The sequence below is a fragment of the Camelus dromedarius genome, chromosome 26 (assembly GCF_036321535.1).
Source record: "Camelus dromedarius isolate mCamDro1 chromosome 26, mCamDro1.pat, whole genome shotgun sequence".
Classification (NCBI taxonomy): Eukaryota; Metazoa; Chordata; class Mammalia; order Artiodactyla; family Camelidae; genus Camelus; species Camelus dromedarius.
The window spans coordinates 22,132,051-22,159,069 of NC_087461.1; the positions used below are offsets into that span (position 1 = coordinate 22,132,051).

Here is a 27,019-nt window from a genome sequence, read left to right on the forward strand (position 1 = left end):
GAGTGGCCCCCTAACCTGTTCTGCCCAGGCCTGGTGCCAGCTCTGGTCTTCTGGTAAACCCCGCCAGGCTCTGCGTCTGGTCCCAACTCCTGAATCACCCTCCCCAGTCCCACAGAAGCTTGTCCATCAACCGTTCTAAGGAGGCGACATCTGGGTCCACCTCACACGGCACCCTGGTCTTCCAGATTCACCAGGGACAGGATTTGTCATATGTTTCGCAGTTTTTTTCTCTTCCTTCTTCCCTGGGAAGTTGTCATCATTAACTGAGGAGGAGGAGGAAGAGGAAAAGGGCGTGGCAAAAGCCCACGTCCTCAAAGGCCACGGGATCTGGAAACATTGTGGATGAATATGGAATGGCTGACAGAGTTTCAGGGTACACAGTGGGAAAATGAGTTCCACAGAGGCACGTGAACATCATGATCCTAGCTTATAAAAATATATGAACAATCTTTACTTATTTAATAGATTCCCAAGGAAAAAGAGGCTGGAGAAACAGGCACCAAAATCCGAGTGGTGGAACTGGGGGGGACATGCTGTGACGGAGAAGGGGAGCCCTGGCAGACTGAGGACTTGGGGGTGGACTTGATGCAGCCGGTCAGAAAGAGGGCGCAGTGGAAGGTGGCAGCCAGGCAGGACGGGTGGAGAGCTGCGGGCGGGAGACATGGAGCCACGCGAGGCTCCCACGTCGGGAACCTGCGGGGGGAGGCAGCCCATCACCCTTCCAAGTACCCAGCCGCGCCCCTCCCCGAGTCAGCCCCCTGATGCCCGGAGAGACCGGCCGCAGCAACAGCTGAATAAAACCGTCTGCACTCCTCTCCGATCGCTCCTCCCCCTTCCCCTCAGCCACACCTGCCAGCGGCGGTCGGTGAGAGAGAGGAAAGAGCCAGCGCCGCCACTGCCCCTTGCCGGACCCTCGGTGCCTGGACGGCTGTTCAGGGAAGGACCCGGTGAGGGGGGCCCTCCAGCGGATTAACATCCTCCGTCTTCATCTGGCAGGACTGCATTTTTTGGATAGCTGACAATACCTGAGGAGCTGTGGGTGACTTCCAGCACTGAGAGAAGGGAGTGGAGTCAGACAAAGCACGTTGGAACGTTAGGTTCAGAGGAAAAAAATAAAACCATTTCATGTGTGTTTCTCACCAGGTTCATAGTGTTTAGTAACTGGTTACACTTACAAACACGGTAAGCTCTCAGCTTTAGGGAGTGGTGTGGGGAGACGTTCAGGGTGGCCCGAGCACGAGAACCGCGGACGGCAATAACCTGGGACTTTCAGGAGTGTGTGTACAAGTGAGTGTGTGTGTGCGTGCAGCCTCACGCGGGTGGGTGAATGTGTGTCTGGGTTGATGGTACAAAGAGGAAGAAGAGGAACGAGATGGAATAAGACGGGCTCTAAAGGGCAACATACCAGGAACTCTAACCAGCAAAAGAAAAACAAATAGAAAAAAGAGAGGTGGCCAGGTCACATTGCCTGTAATGGGGATGCTCATTCAGCGCCCGGCATCCTCATTCAGGGAGAAGACCTGCAAGACACACTGTTGTGTGCTCCCAGAGCCGCTAACTTGCTTTGCTCTCAAGCCATGTCTCTGTTTAATAATTTCCACAGCTGTGTGTGACATAACCACAGATGCACAGCCGAAGCGAGTTTCCCCAGCCAGTCCTGCTTCCAGGGAAACTGATGGGAAGAGACAGCACCGGGGTTTTTCCCTGCACGCCGGCCAGGGCTGCGGGTTGGGTCAGTGAGCTCGCTGCCCAAGGGAGCAGCAGACAGGCTGCCATCTCCCACCAATGTGTCCTTTGTCTTCCACTTTCCTGCAGATAGCACATCTTTCTCTCTGACTTCTGAAGAAATCTCTTCTTTTCCTGGTTTCCTGGCTCTTTAAGGAAAAAAAAAAAAAAAAAGACAAGACCAAACAAGTCATCATTTTAGGCACAAACTAGTTCAACAGCTTTGATCCTATAAAAAGCAAAACTTCTATTTCCACCATTTTATGTCTCCCTGAAAGAATTTTACAGTTATTTCTTGTCCTCTGTTTTCCCAACTGGAAAACTTAAACACCATCTCGGAAAGGCAGCCATTTCCAGATTACTGCAGTTTACTGAGTTTGTTGCAGAAAAACGTGTTACAGCTCGGTGTAACAGCTCCGTGTAAACAGCTCCGTGTTAACAGCTCCGTGTTAACAAAGCTCCGTGTTACAGCTTGGTGTTACAGCTCAATTGTGACAACAACCTGGATCCCGGCAAGAGACCAAGCAGCACTCGGAGAGTTGGAGAACGCAGGTTTACTACGCCAGCGAACCCAGAGGAGTTAACACTCCAAGCTCTGGGCCCCGGCTGTAGGTGTACACAGGCTTTTATAGGCTGCCAGTTTACACTTTGCAGCATCTTATGCAAATAAGATATAACAGAAGTTGGCTAATTAGGAACAAGCTTTGTAGAAATGAATCAATCAGGAGGGAGAGAAATAACCCATCAGGAGTGAGCTCAGGGAACCAATAGAATTTTAGGGGTAAGTTCTACTTTCCTAGAAGTAAGCCGTTTCAGAGGCAAAAAGTGAGACAGAGCTTCTGGGCCAGGGAACCGGATGGTGCTGGCAGGAGAGTAGTGGCCCTGCCTGGGGGTCCTGCTGGTCTCTTTTTTTTAGGGGGCTTCCCACCTCAAGTTCACAAGCTTGATGACCGCCAGCAGAACTGACCTTGACAGAGAATCGCTTTCCTCCCCCGCTTGCTGATGCACAAAGGAAGCGATTTCTCTCCGTGTGCCCTTCATCCAGGAACGTGAGTGAGCAGAGTGTCAGGGACTTAGAGCGGGACACCACCGTCTGTGCTAGTTCTCCCGTTTTACATGTGAGGAAAGCAAGACCTAGAGGAGTTAAGTCACTTGATAACTAGTCACCCCGGAGCAGAGATGCAATCTCTCTTAGCAGTCCTGATTCCAGCCCGAGGCTCCGGTCCCCGCCCCCTGTGGCCCCTGGATGTTGGCCGCCTTGACGTTGAAATATAGCAGAGTTGGAGCGAGGGCTGTCATCACCATCAGGGCACAGCGACCCTGTACAAATGCCGGAACCAGGGAGGCCGGAGGAAAGTCACCCTCTGAGGGCAGGTCTGTGGTCCTTGTGAGGGGAGGCATGGGCAGTGGGGGAAGGCGCATTGTGTGACCCCTCCAACGACACTGCTCTGCCAGGGGAGAGCCTTGACCCATCTAGGAAGAGCGTCTCTGAGCCCTGCCCACCTCTGACCTCGTGCCTTCACAGAGCTCCTGCCCTGTGCACCAGGCAGGAACAACACAGCTCCCCTGACCTTGTCTTAGGGTTGGTCTTGATGAGGAATTGGTGTTTGATTTTTGAACAGAAAGAAACATCACGGGAGAGAGGGAGGAAAGGGATGGAGACACGAAGGGAAGGAAGAGGAGGAGGAAGCGCTGGAGGTCAGTGGCTTTATCGCAGCATCGTGTTTCAGACCCAGTCTAACCAGGAGCCAGCACTGGGCCACGGAGGCCCCTGTCCCTTTCTCTCTGATCTCCCTTGTGATAGCCTGAAAGAAAAGGCAGTTTTACCACTTTGTAAAGCGTGGCTTTTATCTCTCTTGCATTTTCTGGATTCCAGCTGTTGGTGAGAAAAGAGGGGCAGCACGACCTTCTTGGGACAGGATGCCCGCCTCTCTCCTCCCTGGCATCTCCTGGCCTCCCCATCAAGTCAGAGGCCAGGGCTAGTCAGCTCTGGTCATCGGCCCTGTGCGAGAATGACGTTCTGCATCATATGTTGAAGTTAATTCCTTCCAGTCACTTACATCACGTACGCAGAACATTTTTCTCATCATTCGAAGGTTCCTCCAATGGTTGCCCTTGGTTACAACTTTATCTTTATGACACAGATTATCCCCTCGTTGCCTTGCTCCCCTTCCAGGTCACTTGTATGTGTAGCTGGTGGCCTTTGCCTCGTATTACTGACGTCGTGTGCTGCCTGTCATTTATTTGGGAGGGAAAGTGAAGAGATAAGAAAGGCAGAAATTCAGGGAGAAACAAAGGCCCAACTTTGGCTCCAGCCTAAAGGTCATCATCCAGACCGGCTTGGGCAGAGTCTGTGCTGGGGTGCAAGGTGCTGGGGTGCGAGGTGTCGTGACAGTGAACAAAACTGCCCTGTACACCCGGTGGAAACCCTAATTCGAAAAGATACATGATGCACCCCAGTGTTCACAGCGGCTGTGGACAGTATGTTAACAAACGGGCCTGGTGGCATTCCAAAAAAAAACTCATCTGCAAAGACAAGCTCCCTGCCCTAGGAGACGACAGAGCAGGATGGAAGGAACGTGGATCCCTGATGGTCTTCGTGGGAGCGAGGGGCCCCACCAACTCCAACTGCAACGACGGATCAGTTAACGTGAGAAAGCTAGGGATGTATTTTCCCTTTGAACCTCGTAGCGTTGGGAGTCTGTCACCTCACTTAACCATCACCCCAGCAGACTCTGACTCTCAGACTGAGTTAGGCACCGATGTCGCCAGCCTCCGGAAAGTAAAGAACCACTCGAAACCAGCTTCTTAAGTCACCATTGGTTTTCTTGTCATCAATATTTCTAAACCAAAATGATGCATCAATGAAAAATAGTTCAAAAACGTCAGAGGCGTTCCCTAATTAAAGCTTCTCCTCATCCTGCTGAGACCAAGAACCCTCCAGAGTGGGTCTGAGCCTTACTCGCCTCCATACCTGTGATGATCAGCCGGACGTTGACTGCATGATCAATCTCCTGCATCAAAGAAGGACAGGAGCCCAGCTGGGAGCACACCGCCAGGCTGGCCTGGGGACAGTGACTTCCAGAATTGACACAGTCATCCCCTCCCCCCACACCCCCAGGAATCACCTGCCTCTGGCCCCGTTACTGTGCTAAGAACAGATAAGACACGTGTTACAGTCCAAGATGCTGGGAGGTGATCAGATGCCTTTAATTAACTAAGGCGGGTTAAATAACTGAAAGGAAAGACTGTGAGTGTTCTGTTATCTCGCTTTCCTTTTAAACCCTCGGTGACTCCCCGCTCCCCTACACACCATGAATCGCACGGTGAGTAAGTGATTTAAGGTGACTGCTGGATGGTGCCCAGAGGGCCTGTCAATACAGCCTGCTATCAGCCGCCACTTTATATCAAGGCTAATGGCATGAAATGTAATATGAAATTCTGGTTTGGAGAAAAATAAAATAGTGGTTGTCCATTGATTAAATTTACCTGAAAGTCTGACATATTCATCGACCAAATGCTGTTATTTCTGAATGAGTCATGAGCTTTTAAGAGGCTGCCGGTAAACCACCGCTTGCATTTCAGACTGATCCCTGAAAGCATCTCTTCCCTAGGTTAACCCCTGTGCCCTCAGCTCCAAACGTGCCTGTGAGTACTGCCAGCCTTGGCTGGTCCTCTCCATCCCCTGCTGAGGATGCTGGGCTCCTAGCACAGACGGGGAAGGGCCTGGGGGAGAAGCTGCTCCAGCGCTGGCATTTCACAGAATGGGACATCTTCCTGCCACACTATCTGTATCGGTTTCCAGTTGCTGCTGTAACAAATGATCACCAACTTAGCGACTTCAAACAACGCAGTTTTACCACCTGACAGTTCTGGAGGTCAGGAATCTAAAATAGGTCCCCAGAGCTGAGTTCCTTCTGGATGTTCCAGGGGAGAATTCCTTTCCCCTCCCCTTCCAGTTTCCAGAGGCTGCCTGCATCCCACATCCTTTGCCTCTTGTTTGCCTCCTTCATCTTTAAAGCCAGCAGCATCACATCTTCTCTTCCCTCTGAGCTCCTGCCTCTCTCTGATGAAGACCCTGGTAATTACATGGGACCCACCCAGATAACCCAGGATAGCCTCCCCCATTGCGATACCCTTAACTTAACCACATCCGCCAAGTTCCCTTTGCCATGTAAGGTAGCATGCGCCCAGGTCCCAGGGCTTCGACTGTTGACATCTCTGGGGGGTCATTATTCCACCTGCCATGTTGTCAAAAGAGGAAATGTTGTAAACAAACCACTGAAAATATTTCACTTTTAGTGAAAAGATTTCTGTCTATTGACACAAATGTTGTCAAACTCCGGAGAGCATGGCAGTTAGATCTCAGAGCCTGGGCACAGGGACCACGCAGACCCCGTCTGACTGGGCTCTGCCAATCACAAGTTCTGCAAGCTCCGACCACATAGGCCATGGATTGTCCATGTAGCTTAAGCATCAAACCCTTGAGGGAAGGGGCAGAAACACACGGCCTTGTGGGAGTATCCCGTCGTCCCTGCCCTGCCTCGACCTCGTTGCCGGACACCCTGTGACTCCCGCTGGATCTGTTTTGTTCGAACTCGTGTTCTTCCCTCCCTGGGATTTCTGACGGTAAGTGTCACTGACCCACCCCCGCAGGTGCCTGGCGTGCGCTCAGGCCTTCAGACTCAGCGTGCGGTTGCTTCTCTGCCACGCAGAGACTTGGATTGGATGGAGTCCCTGAAATCCCCCCGCGCAGGACGGAATGGGGGGACGCCCCAGGTCGGAGTCTCAGCTTTCCTGGTAACTATCGGGTGACCACGCACAAGTCAGTGACCCTTTCCGGGCTTCAGTTTCCAAATCTATAGAATAGAGGCTGGTGATGAAATGGCTGGCAGAGCCTTCCCTCGTGTGACCGTCTCTGCTTATGTGACTGGGCCTCACAGGTGATGTCACCTGCTTCACCAGGTGTCACTTACGGACCCCAGGGATGCCCACTAACACCTGCAAGAGTAGAAGCAGCAGGAATTAGACAGGCCCCAGAAAGGGGGTCACAGAGTGGGCGTCCTCCGCGCTCTCCCGTGACCTGACGGGCCAACGGAGAGCAGCTTCTGTGGCGAACTGGACAGTGCGCCCACCTTTTGGTACCATGGCCGCAGAGCCACGTGTGACTCTCGGAAGGAAAAGGACATTGTTCTGGACAATTCTGGGAAGGACGCTGTGGTGGATTATTCTCGACCACAGACAGACTCAGAAATATGTCTGCTTCTTAATCCTGTGAATCAATGATTCATGGGATGCATGCATCTTAGGAACTGAATGCTCTAGGGTTGCTTTCCTGGAACTCTTCATTTCTGAGCAGTCTCTAAAGGCCAGTAATGAATGTCCACAGCCACAGAGCTAAGTGATTATGACCTGCCCTCCTGCGTCTGGTACATTTGCTTTAGGAAAATTCATTAATAAATAAACATTTTCCATAAATATGCCTGATGAAACAAAGGTAATGAGATTCACTTTTAACAAGTCAATACTGAGAATGACAAATGATGACTTTTTAGGGGATTTTCCTGTAAGTTTCCTGAAAGCCTCGTAAATCTTGCCCTGCTCTTATCCACGACTGTTCTCCCCTGACTAGACAGGTGCCCAGCTTCGACTGAAACTCCACAGTCAATTACGCAGAGTTACAGAAAGATGGTGAGAGTGCGGGAAACAGCAGATAATTCCATGGGTGAATCTTCTGAACGGTCAAGTTCTCTCAATGCCCCAAAGACCCAAGGAGCCAACCCTCTGTCTTCTCTGAGGGCAACTGGTGAGGTGGGACCAGCAGCCGGGGATGAAGTGTGATTCGAGGATGGTTAGAAGTGCCATGTGTTGAAATGACTTCCCCACCAACACTGGCTTCCTTGCCTCCAATTCCCAGTGTCTGGCACATACTAAGAACTCAAATGAATAAATTACTTAAGTCTTAATTGGCCAAAGTACAGGGTCGTATTTGTTCGGTCCAACAAAGTGTTTGCAAAGGTCAGAATGGAGAAAGGAGTCCCACCAGGCTTCCATAGTTTGATGAACATACTCTCTAAGTTGGAATTGGTCATGGAAAGATGAGGGATTTGGAATCTTACAGAACTGGTTGCATCCAAGCTCCACACCTACAAACAAGCTATATGACAAGCTATTTAATGTCCCTGAGTCTTTATTTTATTCCCATCATCAAAGGGATATAATCATGGCTACATCACAGGGTGGCTGAGGATTAGAATAAAATATCATGTGTAAATTATCTGGCACAGTGCTGAACACAGCCAGAGCTCAGTGTACGTTTAGGTTTTCCTCCCAATTCACCCCTACACCTTAACCCCTTAGCTCTGATTCCTTTGCTTTTAATTCAGATTCCCCAAGTAACCCAAATAGAAAAAAGATGTTTAACAACCTACATGGAATTTTTTCTCTTCTTAAGCGTAGTGATTTCTCAAAGTTTGTATTATTATATGTTTTGAGACTCGGCGGTTAGAATCTAGAAAAGGGAACTTTTCTAAGCTACAAAAAGTCTGTATGCACAGAGTTTGGAGATGTACATTCAACTTTTTCAAGATTGGCCCTTGTTTTAAAAAAAATCTCTAAGTGCTCCTTTAATTTGAGGGTTCTAAAATCGGCTACTGTATTATTTTTCCGAGTACTTGGACGTAACCATTGGCCTGAACGCACTTTTAAACACTGAGAAGATAATTTGTTTGAAGAACTGAAATATTGCTAGAATTAATTGATCCAAAGCCATTTAAGAATTTCTTGCCTTAGGAGGAGGTGACATGGTGGATACTGAGGGAGGGGTACTAGGAATGCCCCTCAGTTCTGTGCGAGTTCACAGAGCAGTATGCACGTTGCTGATTGTGTTCTGGAAATTGTGGACAATCTAGATTGGAGACCTAGCAGAAGATAGAAGGAAACTGTGTTTCTTACCAGAACATTCTTCCTACCAGAACATTCTTCCTACCAGAACAGAATCCCTGAAAGTACCCAGCCTCAGCTTGGCACAGTCCAACTTGGACTTGGTATCAACTGTCATTAATGATGTTATGAATGAATAAATAACCCAGAATAGACTGAGATCAAGCTGGTACACACCTGTGTGTAGGAGTGGGCTCTCTCTGTGGGAAGTGGCTATTTTGCTTGTTAATTATTGAAAAAAAGAGTCAATTCTGGGACAGTAACCAAAGACTTAGGAGTGGAACTTAGACTGGGCTGCAGACACAATGTCTCTTCTCTCCCTGTGCCACACGCTAGCCAGGCATCAGCTGGCCTACGGGCAATCCTTGGAAAAGGACCCATCCCAGAGCCACGGTGGAGGTCACTCAGGTGGGGGCCGTGAAGAATCAGGACCCAGAGAAGTGGCCGAGCAGCAGAGGCGGTGGTGCCGTGGCTCTCAGAGAAGAAGCTCCTTGAGAACTCAAGGACCCAGGAAGAGCACAGCAGACTGACTCTCAGAGAACCGCGGGTCAGAGCTACAGTGGGCACCACCTAACACCGCGCAGAATGGCCAGCATTCGAAAGTCCACAAACGATAAATGCTGGAGAGGGTGTGGAGCAAAGGGGCCCCTCCTACACTGTTGTGGGGAATGTGATTTGGTGCAGCCGTTATGGAAAACAGTACGGTGATTCCTTTAACCACTGAAAATAGACTTACCCTATGATCCAGCAATCCCACTCGTGAGCATATATCCTGAGGAAACGCTAATCTGAAAAGATACCTGCACCCCAATGTTCATAGCAGCACTATTTACAACAGCCAAGACATGGAAGCAACCTAAATGTCCATTGACAGATGAATAGATAAAGATGAGAGATATATATAGATATATATAGATACACACACACACAATGGGATATTAGTCAGCCATAAAGAACAATGAAATAATGCCATTTGCAGCAACATGGATGGACCTAGAGATTATCATATTAAGTAAAGAAAAAAACAAATATCAACTAGTATCACTTATATGTGGAATCTTAAAAAAAATGACACAAATGAACTTATTTACAAACCAGAAACACAGACATAGAAAACAATTTATGGTTACCAAAGGGGAAGGAGGGGGGAAGAAAAATTAGGAGTTTGGGATTAGCAGATACAAACTACTGTATATAAAATAGATAAACAACAAGGTCCTACTGTACAGCACAGGGAACTATATTCAATGTCTTATAATAACCCATAATGAAAAAGAGTATATATATGTATGTATAACTGAATCACTATGCTGCGAACAGAAACCAGCATAACATTGTAAATCATCTATACTTCAATTTAAAAAAAAATAGCACACAGCAGCAGCGGGGGACCGGCTGAGTCTTGGGAGGATAAAGCATACACGGAGGCTCAAGCCATCATCGTTTGGGTGACAAAGGTGCGCTAAGCACAGAACATACTCAGCTTGGGCTTAGCTATTTTCTTTACACACGAATCATTTCCCTCCCCATGCTCATCTCAAATGATTTGGTTGAAACCGTTTCCAAGCCAATTCTAAAGAGCAGAACCTGAACAGATTGGAAACCTCTGTACCTAATCGCCAAACCCTGGCATCCCATGTCAGCCCACCCAGTGAACAAATCAGAGTTCTTGTGCTGACTTTTACAAGATTTTTCCCCCTGCATAATGCCTTTTTTTTTTTTTTAACTATTTTGTTCGTTTTTTTAATGGACGAACTGGGGATTGAACCCAGGACCTCATGCATGCTAAGCATGCGCTCTACTACTGAGCTCTCTGCCCCCTCCTCCCACATTCTGCCTTTTAACACAAAGAATATGAAAGAAAAAAAATGGGTGGAGTCCAGCCCAGTTATGATATTATTTTTTTCACCAGATACAAATTATTTCTCCATTATAAATTCAGTCCTGAATTATGCTTTAGTGGGAGAACTGGCTGTGAGCTTTATTCCTGGAGGAAGCCCCTGAGATGCCCCATCCCTTGGCTCAGCTGGAGAGCGGGAGGCTTCCATGTGGCTGTTCAGCCTTTGCCCGAGTACATTTCCAGACGCTGCCCCAGCAAAAAGAAAGCAGACGGAAAGTCACCGGATGCATGTCTAATGCGCAAGGGAAATGTAAGCTACTGGAATAGGAGTAGGATGAGTAACAGGGAGAGAAGGAAGGTGGCACAGCCCACTTGGAACCTGGGGAGGAGGCACCGCTCAGCGCAGAAATCGGCGCGTTTCACTGGAGCGGTGCGCCGGGCATGTTCCTGCGACTGAAAGAGGCTGTGTAAGGCGGTGCCACAGGCTGATCCGCCTGCTATTTATAATTCCTGAGCAATGTTTGATGTTTTGCCACCAGAAAAATAGATCGTGGGCATGGTTCACTGACAAACAAAATTAAACATTTATTTCGTTCTCTCTGCTGAATAAAGCGTCACAACCACCTTTTGTATTTTTTCCAATGAGACCAGGTGGAACCTCCGTCCCTAAGAGGTGCTCAAATTGCCCTTAGACCTTGTTTTTGGAAAGTGCAGCCGGGGGCCCTTCACGAGGCTTTCTTGGCCACAATATGGAGGAGGCGGCAGAGGTGACGTTCACATGTGCCCTCGTGTCCCCGCCCACCCCCTCGGGGAGCCAGAAGCTGACCCCTGGCCCTTCTCTTGTCTCTCGGTGCCTCAGCAGGAACGCCTGTCCTTGAACGGGGTTCGCCTGCGATGGGAGACGCTGGCATTAAACAGAGCACCCTTCTTTTCTTAGCTCAGCTCCACGGAGCTGGCCGCACTGCACCTGGGGGCAGTGGCGACGTTTTCCCATCACTTCTGGAGAGAGTTGCAGAATCCTCTAGGGGCGAAAAGTCCGCAGCTTGAGGAAAGGTATGGACATCCGCCAAGGAGAAGCAGGCTTCTGGGAAAGCGTGTGCTCTGAGTCACCCTGGCCCATTACTGGTGATCTCTGTCCCCTTTCCTCTCCCCTATCCCTCCCCTGCTGCGTCTGACACTGGGGTTCTTCCTCAGCCGAGGAGCCCTCAGTGCTGGGGGACCCCTGGGAAGAAGGCTGAACCCCTGCCCTCAAGAAGCTCCCGGATTGCAGGATAAGTGGTCAGGGTAATGCTAGCGGCCTCACTGGTTCATGCAGGGGAACAGAGCCAGAGCACCACGCCAGGAAGAGGGCGAGGAGACCAGAGCTCCTCCAGGATGGGTGACACCCTAGTGCCTATGACAGTGCCCTGTGGACACCAGGCCCCCAGGTTTTGTTTCGCTGAACTGATCGGGAACTTTCCCTCTGCCCAAGCACTCCCTCCCACGGTGCCCCTGAGGATGCGAAAGCCATGATCTGAGAAGGCATCAGTGGAAGGGTTCAGATTCTGTAGGTGTAAGTTCTGTCTCAACCACCACCCACCCTTGTGAAGTCAGACACGTGATTTATCTTCGCTGCATCTCTTTTTTCACCCACAAAAATGAGAGGACTTCTCTAGGATCCCCAACTTTGAAACCCTACACCTCTAAGTGTTAATGTGAAAGAAATCCAGGACTGCTGAGAAGGCAAAAAAAGCAATGAGTGTAAACACGCCTTTAAAATCCTTAGCCAAGGGTCAGGCATTTCCATGGACACGGAGTCCCTAAACAGCAGAAAAGACAAGCAAGGTCCATCAGGCCTCCTCCAGGCATCCTGCCACATGTTCCACGTGAAGAACAAGAACCTCGAGTCAACTCTGCTTGAGCCTTCATCACTTTTTTTTTAATGTTCTTGTTAAGCTCCGCCCATCATTTGCACACACATGGTTGTGTATTTTGCAACGGGGACTTGGCAGGATTTTCTGCCACATACTCTGATGCAGTAAATGAATATGTTATGACTCGCCAACCACTGATTTAGGGGGAGAGGCTGCCTTTGGGGGATTTCAAATGTGACTAAACATTACTGGAAATACCCAAACCGAGCCCCACTGATTCTGATTTCGCACCGCTGAACAAATCTGTATGTGTGCCCATTTTTTTTTCAGATGAAAAGAGACAGTGATAAAAATCAGTAATCTAGTAACATACTTAAGACAGATATTTAGAAATGGCTGGGTTTTGTTTTTTTATTTTTAATTTTCAATTTTTTTTTTTTTTTTTTTTTGCTGGGGGAGGAAATAGCTGGGTTTTGATTGTATGTAGATGACCATTGTGGGCTGAAGTTTTCACAGTGACTTAGCAAATGTTTTCCAACCTCTTGCCAGACTAAACCCCTCAAGAAATGACTTCCAGGTCAAACCTTTTAAGAAGTAGCTCTTATTTCCTGTCCTAGAGTGGTTCGTTTCTTCCCCTCCTCGGTGACTCTGAGATGTAACTGGCACCGCTGTCGTAGGTCGGACCTCATCTACAACGCGCTACGTCGGGTGCGGCTGGTGCAGGGCGGCGATCACCCACCTTCACCATCAGCATGCTGAGTTCTCTTCTATCAGAGTTGCCCACTGGTGGTCCAGGCAGAAAGTCAGTCGCTAAAAGCCCAGGTTGAGGAGGTAGGCTTCCTGAGTTTTAATCCAGATTGACCATTTTAACTTTAGAAAATATTTGTCAGTGTGCCTTCAAGCATCTCACCTCCTCCATCTGCCTTCCCGCTGTTTCCGAGTCTCTTTTTACTAGGATGTCGGTGCCCCTGTGTCTGCTTCCCTGCAGCTTAGCTCGTCTCTCAGTCTTTCGATTTATCCCTTCCCAGTGCTTCTAGGGAAGTTCTTTGAGTCAATTTTTCATCTTCCTTTTCCTTCAGCTGTGTCAGTTCTGCTGTTCCACCATCCGCTAAATCTCTTATTTCAACAATTGTGTTTTCAAAGTCAGTACTTCAAGCTGCTGCTGCTTTATAACTGCTTGGTCCCGTGGCGCTCCCCCATCCTCTCCCGCATCTCTCTGTTGACGTTGATTGTGCCCATTTTACATTCTTGATCTGTTCCATGTGTCATCCTGCCTCCCCCGGGGAAGTCCCCCCTGGTTTTCTCTCTTCCATGATCCTTGAAGTCCTCACATCCCTGACCATTTCCCCTATGACTTTATCTTTTATCCTCTTCAGACTAACATTTGCTTCAGCTGGTACCTCTACCTAAAGGAGATGGAAACCTCAGATCTCGCTTCTGTCCTATTAGGAATGGGCTCAAGTCAGATAGCTTCTAGAATAGTAAGTGGATTTTTTTTTTAACTTTCTATTTTGAAATAATTGTAGATTCACAGGATGCTGCATAGATAGTGCAGAGAGGTCCTGTGTGCCTGGCACTGAGTTTTGCCCATTGGTTATAGCTTAGGTAACCAGGGCACCTCATTAAACAAAACAAAAACAGGAAATAGGCGTTGGCACGCCAGGTCTGTAAGGACCTGCTCCACTTTGATAATGGCCTTGCCCTTGGGGGGAGGTATGGAAATTTCCAGACCTGCCAACCTCAACTGCTCTTACCTACTGCCCTCCCATCCTTGCTGGGCTTCTGAGCCTCCTGGGGGCAACCTGATCTTGCCATGTCCAGCTGGCTTTTGTGCTCATGATAGCAGTGGGGTGGCAGGGATCCTTTCAGAGAAGGGAAGAGGATACAACCAGGAATTTGCTCCCATCCCCTGTCCCCTTTTTTAGCCTGTAACCCTCGCTCTCTCCAGTTCACCCTTCACCCAAGCTCATCTTCCCACATGAGGGCTTAATCACCAGTTGTCTCTCCAGGTTTCTCCATGGTTCGGTCCCTTGCCCCTGTGCTGAGACACCTGGGGCACAGTCAGATCTCCAGCTCGGTTAATAAGACTGAGGCAGAAGTGGTCTGGAATTGCTACACCTCCCAGCCCCCTGCCTGACCCCCAGTCCCTGGCCCCGCCCCTTGCCCCCCTCCACCAGCTCAGCCATTCTGGTGCATCACCTTAGCCCAGCACCTGCCCCTCAAAGGTAGCTGGTGACGCTTTGTCATCTACATCACGAACAGAAGATTTTCAGCCCCGCTCACAAACAGGTTTCATCCTAATACCCCAGTCTTTTATTTCTCCCTGTGAACTTTTCCTTTCCAGTCCCCGAAACCAAACTCACTTGATTTCCCCTCCATTGTTGGTTCCAGCTCAGGACTACCCTGTAGTTCTGTTTGCCTGAGTCCGCCCGCCAACCCCCCAGTTGGGATTGCTCTTTCTGTCCCGTGAGTTCCTAAAGCAAGGATTCAAGCAGCATTAACTGGGGACAGGTCACTGACTGCTCCTGATATCTTGAAATGTCCTCAGCTAGATGACACAGTCCTTGGGGGAAGAAGTCTGTCTTCTGACGTGTCTCCCGTGAACGTGATGTTCCGCACCACAAGGGAAAGCTATTTTTGGGGGGGGGTCCCTTTCAATTAAAAAAAAAATTTTGTTAAAATACAGTCAGTTTACAATTTTGCATCAATTTCTGGTGCACAGCATAATGTTTCAGTCATACATAGACACATATACGTTCCTTTTCATATTCTTTTCCATTATAGGTCACTACAAGTTATTGAGTGTAGCTCCCTGTGCTAAACAGTAGAAACATGTTATTTATCTATTTTATATATAGTAGTTAGTATCTGCAAGTCTCCACCTCCCAATTCATTCCTTCCCACCCACTTCCCCCAGGGGTAACCGAAAGTTTGTTTACTGTGTCTGTGAGTCTGTTTCTGTTTTGTAAATAAGTTCATTTCTGTATTTTTTTTTAATTCTACATATGAGTGATATCATATGTTATTTTTCTTTCTCTTTCTGGCTCACTTCACTTAGAATGATGATCTCCAGTTCCATCCATGTTACTGCAAATGGCATTTTTTATTATTTTTTATAGTTGAGTAGTGTTCCACTGTATAAATATACCACAGCTTCTTTATCCAGTCATCTGTTGATGGACATTTAGGTTGTTTCCGTGTCTTGGCTGTTGTAAATAGTGCTGCTGTGAGCATTGGGGTGCATGAGTCTTTTCGAATTCGAGTTCCCTCTGGATACATGCTCAGGAGTGGTCATTGATTGACGGAGACCTTCAGTGAATTTCACAGCTCATTCTACCATTCATACACATACTTTCTCCGCACGTCTGGAGGCCAGGTAGGGTTCAGCTCACTCACTTCCTTTCTGCTCTCTCAGCATTATGCCCAGTGCCAAGGTGTGTGAGGACTATGTATACCTTCACTTCTTCAGTCAAAGCCATGAACAGGTGCATGCCTTCTCTCTGTCATCTCATAATAAGAACCTTGAATAGCAATAATTCATTTGTTGTGTCCTGCGCTACAGAAAGCAGTGCCCTTCTGGAAGGGGTGTGTGTGTGTATTTGTGTGTGTGTGTGTGTGTGTGTGTTTTAGAGAACACAGGCTGAGTGGAATGACCTTGACTTATCAAACTCAGAGCCCAGAAAGCAAACAGGACTCATCCCAGATGGGACTGAGTTGGCCATTGTTGCTCTGGAACCAGTCTCATTACTTGAGATCCAATCTGCCAGCTGCCATGTTACCCTTCATTACTTGGGAGCATCTTAAATTTGCAAAACAATTGGAAATGCTAAAGTCCAACCATCACGATTACTCACAAAATACTTTCTTCTTGGAAGTTAACTCCTGAGTAATGTAAGTTTTCCTGTTCTCTGTCTCGATCCCTGTTGTTTCAAAGTAGACATAGAACATCTACATGTAACTACACGGGCTTCAAATGCTAATACATTGCAGCAAGGATCTTACTTCAAAATCATACAGTACGTGAAACTTTAAAGTCTTGTTAACTGAAAATCACAAGCACACAGTTGCATCAGTCATTTCAGTCTCTGACCTCTGAGACGTTTAGCCTTGTCAGATATTTATAAAGTTGGGAAATTTTCAGTGGTGTTATGTAATGGGAAAGAAGGAACCATTTGGAACTAAGCAGCTAAGATCTTGTTCTGATTACTCTCTAGCTGTGTAATTTGGGGTAGATCCTGGAACTCTCATAGATCCATTTTCCTGTTTTGGAAAATGTGACAAATAATTCCTATTTCATGGGATAGCTGTGAGAGTTAAACCAGATCATAAACGTGGAGGTGATTAAATAGAGCACTTTGTACACTGGAGATTATTGCACTTCTGTTTGTCACCATCTCTTTTCTTCATTTGAAAAGCCATAGCACTGAGGTGGGAGGGTGTAGCTCAGGGGTAGAGCGCGTACTTCGCATGCACGAGGTCCTGGGATCAATCCCCAGTACCTCCATTAAAAATAAAGTAATTAAATAAACTTAATTGCCTGCCTCCCCCAAAAAATAAATAAAAAGGTATCCTTAAAAAAAAAAGTCATAGTGCCAAATGTATGCATGGTTTTAAATTAGGTACCTTAATAGATCAAGAAAGAGCCCCATTAAAAACAGTTATATTTTAATTAATATTTCATAATTCACTGGATCACTGTCTCTAATACTCAAGGATACTGGTTTTACATGAACTGATATAGTTCACACAGTCAAAGCACTTAGTTCCCGGGGATGCTGTCTAGAAATGTTGACTGAAGAATAAGCCAGTAAGCAGCGGCACAAGCAGAAAGAGGCTTCCTGGCTGCCAGGTGGCGGGCTTTGGTTGCGTAAGTTTACCCCGGGCTTTTCCTGTTGGGTTCCACGATACTTAGAGAAAGACCTCCTCCTTTGTGCAGAAACCACTTCAAAATTCTCTTAGAAAGGTGAGAAGAGTATAAATATTTTCAAGGGTAGGAGGAAGGAAATTCTGTATCTTCATCAATCACGCATACCAAGCTAAGCGTCCAAAGTTTTTTAAGGAAAATACTTTGTAAAACTTCTTTAAGAAATTCCTGTGAAAGAATAAAAAGAAATTACATCTCAAGAAGGGAGATAAAGAAAGAAGAGGTATGTATTCAGTGTTGAGAGTAACTTTATACACAGAATCTTTGGAACAATCTCTCTACCCTTTGCTTATTTTGGTTATTTGGACTTCTCTAATAAGCTATCATGAGGTCTTTCTAAAATTATTACAAGGGAAAATTAAAAAAAAAAACACTTTTCCACTATCTCATTTGTTGGCAAAAGAGAAAGAAAACAAAGCAAAGACATCTGGTAAAACTGTCGACTGTGGTTAGGTATCTCCGATGGCCTGTTAGGTTGTTTCAAGGCACGTTTTATTTAATTCTACTGAATGCTATTGAGCTGCTCAGACCAGAACTGTGCGTTCTGTTGTGTTTCCACGTCCACCATCGCAATTCAGTAACAGTTAGTAACGAGTTACCATTTATCGTTTACAATAGGCCACGCACTGCGTTAGCACCTTTGCGTAGGTTATGTCCTTAAGTCTCCAAAATGGCCTTTGAAGCAGACACCATCCGTGTTCATACTGTCTGGTGTGGAAAACTGAGTGGTCGTGCCCAAGGTCACACAGCCAGTAAGAGGAGGTTCCAGGTCACGCGGGTAAGCAATGCAGAAAGCACGCGTCAGACGCCAGCTGATGGTGGCTTTGACGGGGTATAGGAACAGCATACTTATTTATAAAAAGTGACCTGCCCCAGGACTGTCTTCTTGTAGACGTGAGTAAAAAACCTGCCAAGGTTGAAGCTTTATTGCACGTATAGCATCTGATTAAATAGTTTCCGATAGCCAGATTAAGCCTGGACTAAGAACTGGGCACTCAGATCGAGCTCTAATCAGTCATCTATATTCTGACATCATTTTACTTTTGAGCAGCTAAATTACTTTGGGGCCTGGAAGCTCAGACAAGGGACTAAAGAGAATCTCTCGCATATTTAATATCCAATGATTAAAAGGTGAAATAGCCTTGACCTTGAATTCTCTCACCGTTTGGGTTATGCCCCGAACATTACATTTATGCTGCATTTTTGTTTTGTTTTGGTGTAAGGCAAGAAACTCTTATGGTCAGTGCCTATCGAGCTGCTGTGGTCAAATATTTATTAAAAAGTGCCTATTGATTTGCAGATTATGACCGACCACATATGAACCCTTCTTTCCAGTGACATTCTTATTTAAGGTATTGATTAAAGGCTTTTCATGCAGAAAGCATTTTTCTTGTCAGTTCAGTTACGCTGGCTTTTGTAATAAGCTAATTTGATTTCCTTTTTTAACCTTTGTTTGATTAGAGGAACAGACATTTGCATTAAAATTCAGGAGAGATGAAGTCTGTCATCGATCCTGACTTCCTCGTGGACCTCTTGTGCTCCACGAGAGATGATTTAGAGAATGTCAGGAGGCTCGGAACAACCATAATGAGACAGGGAAAAAAAAAATCACTTCAGACTTACAAACCAGTGAGGGCTTATTTGACAGAAAGGGCAATTGCGTTGGGTGGATACGTTCTAGAGGAATCCAATTCAGGAAGTTCAAGTTTGTTCTTTTAGGCCAAGTCGTTAAGAGATCTGTGAGGTGAACTGACGTTAATAAAGTACTCCCCAGTTGCACCAGAACATTTCCAGACATCTGAAGAGGTTAAAACATATCCATTGTTAGTTGCCACAAAGGAAGACTGAAAGTAAATTCTGATGTTTATAGCATGTTCCTGGTGAAGCACCAACCTCAAGACAAGTTTGTGATTTAACCCCTACCGCTGTGTCTGAGAACTGTGGAGATAAAGCAGCATGGCAGCTCGGGTCCTCCCCCCGTGCACCCCAGGACTGTTTGGTCCTCTTGCACAATAACACTCAAAGCTATTTGCAAGGTCTTAGAGCTGCCCTTGACTCTGGATCCTTTTCCTAGATGGGAGTCACTGGGGTTTGTGGCCTCAGTAGCTTAGATCCATTGCTTATTCCTGAAATCACCTCCCAAGGTCTTTATCTGGATCTTTTCTGGAAATGGAGGTTCCTTCTGTTTTCTGAGGAGTTCCACTGGACTTGGGATTTTTAGCTCAAGAGGAATTCGCCTACGATGATCCAAGGGATGTGTATGAAACACTCAGTGAGATGCACGAAGTCTATAGTTTTTGCTATAGTTACTCCAACATTTTCATGATGCAGGAGTTAGAAAAACCAAAAGACAAGACAAGTGAACAACTTGCAAGCAATTGGTTGCAAAATTTCTGGTTCCCAGTATAATAGGGAACTCTCCCAAGTCCACTGGATAAATTCTCACAATTCTAGGTCGCTTGGAAGAATGTTTAGGGTCAGCAGGCCATTACTAAAATTTCTTTCTTTCTCTGGAAAAGTCATTGAGTATACTTACTGAAAGTAACTTTCCATTATCCATTGTTCTGACAGTGGCTAGTCCCAAGTGTCCAGATTCCACAGCTTATATTTGACTCTTTTTATTTTTTATTTAGTTAGTTATTTTTTTAATGGAGGTTCTGGGGATTGAACCCAGGACCTAGCGCATACTAAGCATGCCCTTTACCACTGAGCTATTTCCTCCTCCCACCCCCATCCACTATCTTTTTATATTAATGTTTTAAATTAATCTAAATTAATGTGTTTCTCCTTTAAGCTAGCAGAAGCTCAGACACTAGGAAACCAGCTTCTTAAAAACTCAATCCAGTTTGGAAGTGAAAAATAGTTGGCATTTGTTATTAGAGATACATCTAAGTGTACAACTATGATGCAACTACACATATTTTAAGGTCTGCAGATGAAATGAGATTGTTCACATGAGAAACATTTCTAAATTAACAAAATATGATGACTGCAAATACTTTCAAATTCCATAAAGTTAGGTTCTTTGACAGTAACGATGGCACCATCTTATTTGATGTCTAGCAAATAATCGAGATGAAAAATGTTCCACTTACAGTACCAAGTTTCCATACTGTCCATGGTATGGAAGTGGAATATCCATAAAACATGGCAAAAGAATTTAATAGAAGTATTTTCATATGTCCCATATGGGCAAGTCATTAGCTGTTCTTTCATGTTGTGAACCCAAAAGTATCTTTATTATATTTTATATGGTGTTAAAATCAATAAAATGTAATATAAAATTCATCCGGAGGATGGTATATTTACACATTCATAAGGCATTTTTAGTTGAGACATTATGTGGACTTTAAATTTAACAACAATGCGGCTGGGCTTCTAGCTGTGCTGTTCCGTCCTTTCCAGTCCAGGATCCCGGCACCTGGGAAGGCCATCAGACTCATCCCAGCGGAGGCCTAGGGGCAGACACATCATTTTTTTTTGTCTTTAGCTGCCCTTCAAGTCCACTAAAGAGATTTCCTTATCTCCTAACAAAGATTTTACTAGAGCGTTTCATGTGCAATTCATCAGAATAGCTGCCGAGACGTTCAGATTTGTTTTAAAAAGGTAGGAGCCTGGTGGCAGACAAGCTTGAGGTTTAAAAAGCCTGATTTTGCCTGCTTTTCATTTTCCCCGTGGCCTCTGCAGTCTAGTTTATTGGTAACTGCCATGTTACTATTCCTGTCTCAACTGGCTCCTCATTACTCAAAGCCAATAATACTTGCTAAATATGACTAATAGCACGTGGAAGGTCACCAAGTTCACTGCTAACCTTCATTCCAGCTCCAAATGTTTTCAAGGTTAATAGATTGATTTTTGAGCTGAGATAGGATGCATTTATAAAATGGGAGAAAATGAAAACTTTGGCATCGCCAATATGCGGCTAGTTTTAGATGATTCATTTGTTACATTTGGAATGTAGCCATGAAATTCATTTGATATATGTCACATGGTTATAGTCTAACCCAGACACTGGGAAATAAATTAATGATACATTTTTAACACTAGAGGATTTTACACACACACACACAACTCATAATCCAGGATGAGAGTGAGGGCGCTGTAACTTATTGATTATTCCCGCTAGAGGATATCACGTATGTAAGACAGAGCCTAACCACTTTCAAAGATTGAGACTACACTAAAACACAGCTCGGTTAAAGCTATAAATCTAAGAGGTTAGTTGTCAATTGTGTCCTTCAGTCTCCTTGCTTGGAGGAAGGATAGATGAAAATCCTGACCTTGTCTCTGTTCTGTGCTTCCTGCATTTTGTGGAGCCCAGGTTTGAGCCCACAGAAGTCCCCTGTTTTGCCCACAAAACCTTTATTGGACTTGACAAGGATGCCAAGGTCCCAGAGAGACCTTTATCAGCAGGCTTTCTGATCCATCCAATGCCTACTCTGGATCCGTTCCTACAATCTGTTCCTGAGCTTGGATTTCAACTCCAGTTTGGTGAGTTTGGGGAGTCCTGGCCCCTGGCCCACCAGGCAGAAGGCAGCATCTCCTGGGAGGGTCTTCCAGGTCTCAGCAGGCTTCCTGGTCCTTATTAAGAACAAGTCACCAAGGCCCGCGGTTTCCTCCTTTCACATGTTGTTCAATTCACTCTCTCTCTTGATTCCACCAGGGCTGGATCACTACCTGCCCCCTCTAGCAGATCGCCTTTAGTTTCATGCCCTTCCCATCCCACTGCCTGGTTAGTTGGCCCAATCACAGTGAACGTCATGGCGGTCTTCCTCCGGAAACGTCTCCAGTGACCTCCCCTTACCTACCGAACTGCACACAGCCCCCTTGGCCTGGCTGTCCAGGTTTCCCACCTGTTGCCCCACATCCCTGCTCCCTTGTCCTTACAGAACAAGGATCCGTGATCTGCCGTCGACTTAGCTCTCCCTGTACTGACTGTGCGAACCTGGGCCGGTCACTTCATCTAGCCGAGCCTCCCTATCTCACCTCTGTACACAATGAAACCTTCCTTATACGTCGTTGGGAGGAGCGACCACACGGTGCGGAAGATCCCTGACATGCTCCATGCCCGTGGCCAAGCTCCAGGCACTCGCAGGAGGGCCTGTCCCCTGCCTGCAGGTCTCAGCACCCTAGGAGGCTCTGGACCTTGCAGCTCCCTCTCTCCTGCAGGCCGTGTCAGTTTCCACTGTGATGAGGACGGATGCATGCCTGGCCACATCCTAGTTCTTATCATTTCCTGGTTTTTCAGGGGTGAGAGTCTCATCTTTCTAACTAGATTACAAGCGCAAGGAGCTGGTTCTCTGCTGCTTCTCGGCCTTGCCTGCTCCCTATATCCGGTATTCCTTGCCCCAGGTATTTCTGGGGCCTTCAGGATGTGTCTCCAGGGTCCATTCATCGTTCCCATGTGTGGTCTCCAGTCTCTGCTGAGCGTCGTAATGCCTGTCAAAGAGAACTCCATCCTCCTCCATGGTTCCCATGCTGCCTTCACCCAGCGTTTCCACGGGCGCTGTCACCCCCTCGTCCCCCCACACCTGCCCTCCCTGGAGGCTGTTGCATCCACTGACTGTCATCTCATTGCACAGGGGCCCCCAAGTCCTGTTCCTTGTGTTCCCAGTGTCTCAGGAGAGTTTTTAGGAAAACAGTCGTTAAAGAGGGAAACATTTTTCATGAGAGATGAGTTGATTGGAAAAGAGCAGAGTGACAGGTTCAGGATCCCCTTATTCCGACTGGTGAGCAAGGCCGTGTCACTGGGTTAAGCCTGCGGACGTGGTGGCCTCGTCCCTGAAGCTGAGTTTGCTTGCAGGAGCCCTCGGTGCCTCAAGCAAGTAGACGTCTACTGAGCCCCTTCTCCCAGGTCCCCGGCCAGGGCTCGTTCCCAGCGCCAGCCCCAGCCTGGCGCATCTACGTCACCTTCCCTGGCAGCAGTCTGCCCCCATGTGCAGAAAAATCAGCTGAACATCAGCCGACCGACTGTCCTAGTCAGCAGCATCCAGGAAGCAATTTGGGGCATTAAGCTGACTCTGTCCTATGGAATTTTATTTCTATTTTTTTGTAATTTTTATTTAAATGTAACTTTAAATCCTTTCTTTTTAAGATTTTTGGGGGGGAGGGGAGGTAATTAAGCTTACTAATTATTTATTTAATTTTAATGGAGGTATGGTGGATTGAACCCAGGGCCTCGTGCATGCAAAGCATGCACTCTACCACTGAGCACTGAGCTATAGCCTTCCCTTGCCCTATGGAAATTTTTTTAATTTTTAATTTACTTTAAATTTTTTAATTTAAATTTTTTAATTCAAATTTTTAACTATTTTTTATTCCTGTTTTGGATTCTTTTTCTCTTATTTGTCCCCCCCCCCCTTTTTTTTTAAATAAAATTAAGACACGAGGGAAATAACATCTGTGGTTTGAAATGTGCCTCTCAGGGACCTGACAGGGCAGCTGAGTTTAAAAACCAGGTTGGAGAGGACTGACCTGCAAAAGCATATGTTCAAAGAAAAATTGATTTTTTTTTTTTTTTTTTTTTTTTTTGCACTTTAGGTTGCAAACACCAGAATATTTCCCAACCCGAGAATGAGGAGGCAGCTGAAAGAATCTTGCTTGGGATACTTTTGAAGCGACAAAAGTTCTGCTGGCCTGAGAATTCAAGCCGCCCCCTCACCGTTTTGGTGTCATCGTTGGCTGCCCTGGTCCACGTGAGCCTCGCCTGTGGCCCCGACACTCCCCTGTCTTGGGTTAAGTGCCCCTAACATCCCTGAGAAGACCAAAGCCATCCTTACAGGCATCAGTGGTGCCTTGGTGCTGGAGGCTGGTTACGCTCTGGTGCCCGGGCCTGCAGGAGTCTCCTCAGTTCTGGAAGACGCGTGAGAGAAGGGGAGGGGTAGTTTGAAGGAAATAAAAAGTGAAGGAGGGAAAGCTAAGTACTGTTTCCTTATGGCTGAGCCTCTGGTTTTTGGTCTCCTAAAGGCAATGGCTTTACCTGGTTACTTTCAGGTTTTCAGATCTGTATGACACCCCACACAAACATGCAACCAGGCAGGGGCACACACACACCCTAATCGAGTTGGGGGCAGCAACGCTGTGGAACCGAATTTCCAGAGGATATGATATATGGCCGAGAAAATGGCACAGGACATTAGAACCAGGGGTGACCTTGGAAATCATTGAATCCAGTTTCTTCAATTTGCAGATGAAGAAACTAAGGTCTCAAGAAATATACTGACTGGATAGCACTGGGAACTATAATCAGTGTCTTAAAGTAACCTATACTGGCCAGAAAGAAAAAGGAAAACACCACATGATAGCACTTATATGTGGACTCTAAAGAAAAAAAAAAAGACAAATGAACTTATTTACAAAACAGAAACAGACTCACAGACATAGAAAACAAACTCATGGTTACCAGAGAGTGAAGGAGGTGGGAAGGGATAAATTGGGAGTTTGAGATTTGCAGATACTAACTGCTACATATAAAAGAGATAAACAACAAATTTCCACTGTACAGCACAGGGAACCATATTCAATATCTTATAGTAACTTATGGTGAAAAAGAATTTGAAAACGAATATATGTGTGTTCCTATATGACTGAAGCATTGTGCCGCACACCAGAAATTGACACAACATTGTTAACTGACTGTACTTCAATAAAAAAGATAAGAAAGAAATGAATCAGTTTATTCAAAGTCAGGGAGATGCTTGTGGTGAGGGCAGGAATTGGTACCCAGGCCTCTCTAACATCCACCTGGCTTGTTGCACCTGAACAGCTGTAATCATTTGCCCAATTTGGGGGCTTAAAACTAAGCTGCTTCCCTGACCCTGATGTTGTGCTAGGATATTTGCAAAGAGCTAGCCTGCTCAGCTAGCGTGCTTTGTGGCTTCCACACCTCCTGTGCTTATCCATAGGTTACACAATAGCTGAAAGACTTCAAAGAAATATAATGGACCCTTTCCTGATTTCCAGTGTTCAGTACTTCCATTTTTGGATTGTCTCTCTTTCTCTCCCTCCGTCCCCCTGCCTTGGCCCCACTTTTGTCGAGGAGTCAGCTCTGAAGCTTGCAGTTGGAGTAACTTTAAGCTCTTGTCAGAAAGCACATGAAAAGCGGGAGGAGGAACCCCATTCGCCACTGCCTGAGAGTCCTGGTAAATCGCCTGCTTGTTGCTTTTTGCTGTTTCATTCCATAAGCTCATCCCTCTGACACTCACCTTGAGCAGAAACTTACGGAGACAATAGACAAACTTGGCAGAAACCAAAGAGGAACTGTCATCAAGGAGTGGTTTAACAAAGTGGACGTAGCAGACAAACGGCAAGGCTGCCTGTTCAGTCATGAGGATGGAAACATGTCTGAGACTCAGTGTATGAAAAGGAAATTTAATAGGATGGGACAAGTCACTTGAGCACCTATTTCCTTGAAAATTGGATGTGCTGGTGCCCATCACTCACAGTCTGCAAACACTCTCCGGGCAGAAAATGACCTCATCTCTTTCTTTAAGGATTGAGGCAGCAGACCTGGGTTGATTTGGAACAGGACTAGGGGCTGTAAGTAGGGCACTGACCGCTAGGGCATTGCCTTAGAAGGTCTGGACAGAGGCGGTAGGGAGTCAGAACCAGGAGAGAGAGGATGAGAGAGATTGTGAGCAGCAGCACGTGAAATCAGGGCAGAAAATGAAAAATCTGCATAAAAGATGAACTCATTTTATCCTGAAATTTGCTAAGCCTAGAGTCGTAAATGCCTCTTCATCTTGTAATCCATCCTGGTCATGGAAAAGTTTGTTTGGAACTGTAGCTGTCTGTGTTGATGTGGGTCAGGTGGAAATTCAAGCTCATTTATGGGGGAAGAGGGATTCCGAGTAACTTCAGCAGGCAGGGCTCAGCTCCCGGCTTCATGGAAGGGCTCCCTTTCCCAGGACTATGCCATGAAATGTTAATATAAGCATATTTCTTTTCTGACTTTCTCCCAAACTTTAGGCTTCCTCCCTACAAATGTGACGATTGCATTTCATCAGAGACTCTTCCAGAGCTTGGTTTTACCCTCTTCCATGTACCAGAACCAGCACTGTGCCTGCGAAGAACACAGCGTCACGATTATCTTGGCCTCCGAGATGTAGTACTTTTGCTTTCTTTTAGCTTTTCTATTTCTCCAGGGATGGACGAAGCATTTAGGACATCTTTCCAAATAGCTTACAACATTTCTTACATAAAACTCAGCCTCTTTACTGGATTCCAAATTTCTAGCTGATTCTTGACTTCTGTCTGGTAAGAGCCTCTTCAGTTAGACACGGACACCCGTCAGGACTCCCAGGGGTATATCTCACTCATCTCTCTATGCAGGTCTAGCGTCCCTCCCCGGTACTGTAAAATGTGGAGGAAATCCTTGAGTGAGATGCAGCGTAGTCAGTTATAACAAAATACTCTATAGGATGTTGTGAGAGCATGAGGAATGTGGCAGTTATTTTGGCCTGGAGGACGGAGTTCAAGGGAGGGCTCACGGAAAAGAGATGTCCGGGCTGGCTCTTGTGGCGGAGGGGAAGAAAGGGCGTTTCAGACAGGAAACAACATTCACAAAGGCCCAAAGGTGTGAGGATATGTGACACATTCAAAGAATAACCAGCCCTCTGATCTGGCCAGAGAGTTAAGTGCACAGGTGAGGGGGGGGGGGGGCCTGGGCGGGGGGCAGCGGGCGTGAACCCATGAAACCGGAGAGGCAGGTTGGAGCCAAGCTGTGAAGGGCTCTCC

General features: G+C 46.5%; 1 non-coding gene across 1 annotated transcript; it reads left to right on the forward strand.

Annotated features, from left to right (window-relative positions):
- Positions 1-16,791: 16,791 nt before the first annotated feature.
- On the forward strand, positions 16,792-16,864 carry TRNAA-CGC (transfer RNA alanine (anticodon CGC)). The gene has a single exon. It is a non-coding gene; the product is annotated as a tRNA-Ala (tRNA).
- Positions 16,865-27,019: the final 10,155 nt, after the last annotated feature.